The following is a 7,805-nucleotide window of genomic DNA, read 5'->3' as shown; positions in this document are numbered from 1 at the left end:
GTGTTTAAGGAGGCGGCCGGTCCTCCACTATTCCTTCCTTGGATGGAAAGCATGTAGCACTTTGAAAATTTTCGAGCACTGTGACACTTTGAAAATTTTCGAGAGTTTTTGTACTTAGAAAATTTTTCGCTCTTGCACTTCCAGAGTGCTTTGCGGTAGCTCCTAGGTTCGCTGTCCGAGCATGTGAACACTTTTTGGGGGGGAACACATCGCTAGAGACACCAGCCGCCCTGGTTCTCGGGGCCAAAACTTGTGTTCCCCACACTCGTTCTGACTATATTTTGCGATTTGGGGGTAAAGGTAATGAGTACAGTGACTAGGGGGACCAACTCATCGTACTCTGGCGCACCAACAGACCAAAGCTGGTACTGCACTTACCCCTGGTACCCCAACGCCTGGTACCTGACGGGCGAGAGGCTGATTTTTCGCTATTTGCGGCCGACCGAGGGAACCAGACAAAGCGGACACTTTACGGCGCAAGAGCCGTTGGCACTTAGAAATTTTTCGACAAAGTTGGCGCGAGCTCCAGAAGGAGAGGCTGATTTTTCGCTATTTGTGGCCGACCGAGGGAACCAGGCAAAGCGGACACTTTACGGCGCAAGAGCCGTTGGCACTTAGAAATTTTTTGACAAAGTTGGCGCGAGCTCCAGAAGGAGAGGCTGATTTTTCGCTATTTGTGGCCGACCGAGGGAACCAGGCAAAGCGGACACTTTACGGCGCAAGAGCCGTTGGCACTTAGAAAATATTCGCCAAAGTTGGCACGAGCTCCAGAAGGAGAGGCTGATTTTTCGCTATTTGTGGCCGACCGAGGGAACCAGACAAAGCGGACACATTACGGCGCAAGAGCCGTTGGCACTTAGAAAATATTCGCCAAAGTTGGCACGAGCTCCAGAAGGAGAGGCTGATTTTTCGCTATTTGTGGCCGACCGAGGGAACCAGACAAAGCGGACACTTTACGGCGCAAGAGCCGTTGGCACTTGCGCGAGCTCCAGAAGGAGAGGCTGATTTTTCGCTATTTGTGGCCGACCGAGGGAACCAGACAAAGCGGACACTTTACGGCGCAAGAGCCGTTGGCACTTAGAAAATATTCGCCAAAGTTGGCACGAGCTCCAGAAGGAGAGGCTGATTTTTCGCTATTTGTGGCCGACCGAGGGAACCAGACAAAGCGGACACTTTACGGCGCAAGAGCCGTTGGCACTTGCGCGAGCTCCAGAAGGAGAGGCTGATTTTTCGCTATTTGTGGCCGACCGAGGGAACCAGACAAAGCGGACACTTTACGGCGCAAGAGCCGTTGGCACTTAGAAAATATTCGCCAAAGTTGGCACGAGCTCCAGAAGGAGAGGCTGATTTTTCGCTATTTGTGGCCGACCGAGGGAACCAGACAAAGCGGACACTTTACGGCGCAAGAGCCGTTGGCACTTGCGCGAGCTCCAGAAGGAGAGGCTGATTTTTCGCTATTTGTGGCCGACCGAGGGAACCAGACAAAGCGGACACTTTACGGCGCAAGAGCCGTTGGCACTTAGAAAATATTCGCCAAAGTTGGCGCGAGCTCCAGAAGGAGAGGCTGATTTTTCGCTATTTGTGGCCGACCGAGGGAACCAGGCAAAGCGGACACATTACGGCGCAAGAGCCGTTGGCACTTAGGCGAGCTCCAGAAGGAGAGGCTGATTTTTCGCTATTTGTGGCCGACCGAGGGAACCAGGCAAAGCGGACACATTACGGCGCAAGAGCCGTTGGCACTTAGAAAATATTCGCCAAAGTTGGCGCGAGCTCCAGAAGGAGAGGCTGATTTTTCGCTATTTGTGGCCGACCGAGGGAACCAGGCAAAGCGGACACATTACGGCGCAAGAGCCGTTGGCACTTAGGCGAGCTCCAGAAGGAGAGGCTGATTTTTCGCTATTTGTGGCCGACCGAGGGAACCAGGCAAAGCGGACACATTACGGCGCAAGAGCCGTTGGCACTTAGGCGAGCTCCAGAAGGAGAGGCTGGTTTTTCGCTATTTGTGGCCGACCGAGGGAACCAGGCAAAGCGGACACATTACGGCGCAAGAGCCGTTGGCACTTAGGCGAGCTCCAGAAGGAGAGGCTGATTTTTCGCCGTTTGTGGCCGACCGAGGGAACCAGGCAAAGCGGACACATTACGGCGCAAGAGCCGTTGGCACTTAGGCGAGCTCCAGAAGGAGAGGCTGGTTTTTCGCTATTTGTGGCCGACCGAGGGAACCAGGCAAAGCGGACACATTACGGCGCAAGAGCCGTTGGCACTTAGGCGAGCTCCAGAAGGAGAGGCTGATTTTTCGCCGTTTGTGGCCGACCGAGGGAACCAGGCAAAGCGGACACATTACGGCGCAAGAGCCGTTGGCACTTAGAAAATATTCGCCAAAGTTGGCACGAGCTCCAGAAGGAGAGGCTGATTTTTCGCTATTTGTGGCCGACCGAGGGAACCAGGCAAAGCGGACACATTACGGCGCAAGAGCCGTTGGCACTTAGGCGAGCTCCAGAAGGAGAGGCTGGTTTTTCGCCGTTTGTGGCCGACCGAGGGAACCAGGCAAAGCGGACACATTACGGCGCAAGAGCCGTTGGCACTTAGGCGAGCTCCAGAAGGAGAGGCTGGTTTTTCGCTATTTGTGGCCGACCGAGGGAACCAGGCAAAGCGGACACATTACGGCGCAAGAGCCGTTGGCACTTAGGCGAGCTCCAGAAGGAGAGGCTGATTTTTCGCCGTTTGTGGCCGAGCCGGGAACCAGGCAAAGCGGACACATTACGGCGCAAGAGCCGTTGGCACTTAGAAAATATTCGCCAAAGTTGGCACGAGCTCCAGAAGGAGAGGCTGATTTTTCGCTATTTGTGGCCGACCGAGGGAACCAGGCAAAGCGGACACATTACGGCGCAAGAGCCGTTGGCACTTAGGCGAGCTCCAGAAGGAGAGGCTGGTTTTTCGCCGTTTGTGGCCGACCGAGGGAACCAGGCAAAGCGGACACATTACGGCGCAAGAGCCGTTGGCACTTAGGCGAGCTCCAGAAGGAGAGGCTGGTTTTTCGCTATTTGTGGCCGACCGAGGGAACCAGGCAAAGCGGACACATTACGGCGCAAGAGCCGTTGGCACTTAGGCGAGCTCCAGAAGGAGAGGCTGATTTTTCGCCGTTTGTGGCCGACCGAGGGAACCAGGCAAAGCGGACACATTACGGCGCAAGAGCCGTTGGCACTTAGAAAATATTCGCCAAAGTTGGCACGAGCTCCAGAAGGAGAGGCTGATTTTTCGCTATTTGTGGCCGACCGAGGGAACCAGGCAAAGCGGACACATTACGGCGCAAGAGCCGTTGGCACTTAGGCGAGCTCCAGAAGGAGAGGCTGGTTTTTCGCCGTTTGTGGCCGACCGAGGGAACCAGGCAAAGCGGACACATTACGGCGCAAGAGCCGTTGGCACTTAGGCGAGCTCCAGAAGGAGAGGCTGGTTTTTCGCTATTTGTGGCCGACCGAGGGAACCAGGCAAAGCGGACACATTACGGCGCAAGAGCCGTTGGCACTTAGGCGAGCTCCAGAAGGAGAGGCTGGTTTTTCGCTATTTGTGGCCGACCGAGGGAACCAGGCAAAGCGGACACATTACGGCGCAAGAGCCGTTGGCACTTAGGCGAGCTCCAGAAGGAGAGGCTGGTTTTTCGCTATTTGTGGCCGACCGAGGGAACCAGGCAAAGCGGACACATTACGGCGCAAGAGCCGTTGGCACTTAGGCGAGCTCCAGAAGGAGAGGCTGGTTTTTCGCTATTTGTGGCCGACCGAGGGAACCAGGCAAAGCGGACACATTACGGCGCAAGAGCCGTTGGCACTTAGAAAATATTCGCCAAAGTTGGCACGAGCTCCAGAAGGAGAGGCTGATTTTTCGCTATTTGTGGCCGACCGAGGGAACCAGGCAAAGCGGACACATTACGGCGCAAGAGCCGTTGGCACTTAGGCGAGCTCCAGAAGGAGAGGCTGGTTTTTCGCCGTTTGTGGCCGACCGAGGGAACCAGGCAAAGCGGACACATTACGGCGCAAGAGCCGTTGGCACTTAGGCGAGCTCCAGAAGGAGAGGCTGGTTTTTCGCTATTTGTGGCCGACCGAGGGAACCAGGCAAAGCGGACACATTACGGCGCAAGAGCCGTTGGCACTTAGGCGAGCTCCAGAAGGAGAGGCTGATTTTTCGCCGTTCGTGGCCGACCGAGGGAACCAGGCAAAGCGGACACATTACGGCGCAAGAGCCGTTGGCACTTAGAAAATATTCGCCAAAGTTGGCACGAGCTCCAGAATGAGAGGCTGATTTTTCGCCGTTTGTGGCCGACCGAGGGAACCAGGCAAAGCGGACACATTACGGCGCAAGAGCCGTTGGCACTTAGGCGAGCTCCAGAAGGAGAGGCTGATTTTTTCGCTATTTGTGGCCGACCGAGGGAACCAGGCAAAGCGGACACATTACGGCGCAAGAGCCGTTGGCACTTAGAAAATATTCGCCAAAGTTGGCACGAGCTCCAGAATGAGAGGCTGATTTTTCGCCGTTTGTGGCCGACCGAGGGAACCAGACAAAGCGGACACATTACGGCGCAAGAGCCGTTGGCACTTAGGCGAGCTCCAGAAGGAGAGGCTGATTTTTTCGCTATTTGTGGCCGACCGAGGGAACCAGGCAAAGCGGACACATTACGGCGCAAGAGCCGTTGGCACTTAGAAAATATTCGCCAAAGTTGGCACGAGCTCCAGAATGAGAGGCTGATTTTTCGCCGTTTGTGGCCGACCGAGGGAACCAGGCAAAGCGGACACATTACGGCGCAAGAGCCGTTGGCACTTAGGCGAGCTCCAGAAGGAGAGGCTGATTTTTTCGCTATTTGTGGCCGACCGAGGGAACCAGGCAAAGCGGACACATTACGGCGCAAGAGCCGTTGGCACTTAGAAAATATTCGCCAAAGTTGGCACGAGCTCCAGAATGAGAGGCTGATTTTTCGCCGTTTGTGGCCTGACCGAGGGAACCAGACAAAGCGGACACATTACGGCGCAAGAGCCGTTGGCACTTAGGCGAGCTCCAGAAGGAGAGGCTGATTTTTCGCTATTTGTGGCCGACCGAGGGAACCAGGCAAAGCGGACACTTTACGGCGCAAGAGCCGTTGGCACTTAGAAAATATTCGCCAAAGTTGGCACGAGCTCCAGAAGGAGAGGCTGATTTTTCGCCGTTTGTGGCCGACCGAGGGAACCAGACAAAGCGGACACATTACGGCGCAAGAGCCGTTGGCACTTAGGCGAGCTCCAGAAGGAGAGGCTGATTTTTCGCTATTTGTGGCCGACCGAGGGAACCAGGCAAAGCGGACACTTTACGGCGCAAGAGCCGTTGGCACTTGGAAAAATATTCTGAAATTCTCACCGACACTCCGTGGTGGAGAGGCCGAATTTTCGACATTCGTGGGTCCGGGGACCGGGGAAATTGAGCCACTCGGGACACTTGGCGCCTTTTGAGTTTTGGTTGACCGTTCAGCCCTCAGCTGTCGCCGACACGGGAGAACCCGTCGTAGCTCGGTCAGTTCGTGTGCCAGCATCGCATCGGGCACTTAGAAAATTTTAAAAAAGAAAAAAATAGTCTTCTGCATATACGTTCTGACTATATTTGCGATTAGGGTAAAGGTAATGAGTACAGTGACTAGGGGACCAAACTCATCGTACTCTGGCGCACCAACACGCCAAGGTTTGTACTGCACTTAGGCTGATTTTTGCGCTATTCGCGGCCGACCGGGAACCATCGCGGAGCGGACACATTACGGCGAATGAGCGTTGGCACTTAGAAAATTTTGAGCTTTTTTCGAACTTCCGTGAGGCTGATTTTGTGCTATTCGCGGCCGACCGGGAACCAGCGCGGAGCGGACACATTACGGCGAATGAGCCGTTGGCACTTAGAATATTTTTGAGCTTTTTTCGAACTTCCGTGAGGCTGATTTTGCGCTATTCGCGGCCCGACCGGGGAACCAGCGCGGAGCGGACACATTACGGCGAATGAGCCGTTGGCACTTAGAAAATTTTTGAGCTTTTTTCGGACTTCCGTGTGGAGCTTTGGGGCCGTTCCGCCTAACTTTTTATGCCCGATTAGGCTTCCAGGGAGGCGGCTAAGCATTATTGACCAATCATGGAGCTTTTTTGGGACTTCCGTGTGGAGCTTTGGGGCCGTTCCGCCTAACTTTTTATGCCCGATTAGGCTTCCAGGGAGGCGGCTAAGCATTATTGACCAATCATGGAGCTTTTTTGGGACTTCCGTGTGGAGCTTTGGAGCCGTTCCGCCTAACTTTTTATGCCCGATTAGGCTTCCAGGGAGGCGGCTAAGCATTATTGACCAATCATGGAGCTTTTTTGGGACTTCCGTGTGGAGCTTTGGGGCCGTTCCGCCTAGCTTTTTATGCCCGATTAGGCTTCCAGGGAGGCGGCTAAGCATTATTGACCAATCATGGAGCTTTTTTGGGACTTCCGTGTGGAGCTTTGGGGCCGTTCCGCCTAACTTTTTATGCCCGATTAGGCTTCCAGGGAGGCGGCTAAGCATTATTGACCAATCATGGAGCTTTTTTGGGACTTCCGTGTGGAGCTTTGGGGCCGTTCCGCCTAGCTTTTTATGCCCGATTAGGCTTCCAGGGAGGCGGCTAAGCATTATTGACCAATCATGGAGCTTTTTTGGGACTTCCGTGTGGAGCTTTGGGCCGTTCCGCCTAGCTTTTTTATGCCCGATTAGGCTTCCAGGGAGGCGGCTAAGCATTATTGACCAATCATGGAGCTTTTTTGGGACTTCCGTGTGGAGCTTTGGGGCCGTTCCGCCTAGCTTTTTATGCCCGGTTAGGCTTCCAGGGAGGCGGCTAAGCATTATTGACCAATCATGGAGCTTTTTTGGGACTTCCGTGTGGAGCTTTGGGGCCGTTCCGCCTAGCTTTTTATGCCCGATTAGGCTTCCAGGGAGGCGGCTAAGCATTATTGACCAATCATGGAGCTTTTTTGGGACTTCCGTGTGGAGCTTTGGGGCCGTTCCGCCTAGCTTTTTATGCCCGATTAGGCTTCCAGGGAGGCGGCTAAGCATTATTGACCAATCATGGAGCTTTTTTGGGACTTCCAGCCGGTGCTTTGGGGGCCTTCCCCCTCACTTTCTACGCCCGATTGGGCTTCCAGGGACGCGGCTAAGCATTTTTAACAGAAATGGAGCTTTTTGCGGAGCTCCAGCCGGTGCCACCGGCAGGCCGTGCACGCGGACGAGATGACCGAAAGAAGCTCCAGGAGAGCGGATGGACGCTTTTTAAGCACCGAGGCGGAGATCGCGGAGCTTTAATAGACTTCCAGCGGGCCCAAAGCGGCCAGGCAGACGGCGCAGCGCGACCTGGTACCTCGCACGGGACGCATCGCCCCCCCCGCGCACAGTTCCAGGGGGCCGGGATGACGTTTCAAAGCTGCCGCTGCAGCTGCGGCGGGGAGTGTGCCTCCCTCCGGTGGACACGACGAGTAAATGACACCGGCCGCTGACGCAAACCCACGCCGGACAGGAGAGCTCAAAAGCCGGGTAACATTTCAAGGAAGACCCCCCCTGCGCAGACCTCCACTAGGCCGGGATGACTGTTCAGCTGTGGCGGGGAGTGGCCTCCCTCCGGTCGGCACGACGAGTAAATGACACCGGCCGCTGACGCAAACCCACGCCGGACAGGAGAGCTCAAAAGCCGGGTAACATTTCAAGGAAGACCCCCCCTGCGCAGACCTCCACTAGGCCGGGATGACTGTTCAGCTGTGGCGGGGAGTGGCCTCCCTCCGGTCGGCACGACGAGTAAATGA

This window comes from Syngnathus typhle, unplaced genomic scaffold (genome assembly GCF_033458585.1).
Source record: "Syngnathus typhle isolate RoL2023-S1 ecotype Sweden unplaced genomic scaffold, RoL_Styp_1.0 HiC_scaffold_328, whole genome shotgun sequence".
In the NCBI taxonomy this organism is placed as follows: Eukaryota; Metazoa; Chordata; class Actinopteri; order Syngnathiformes; family Syngnathidae; genus Syngnathus; species Syngnathus typhle.
This window is presented reverse-complemented; position numbering follows the sequence as displayed.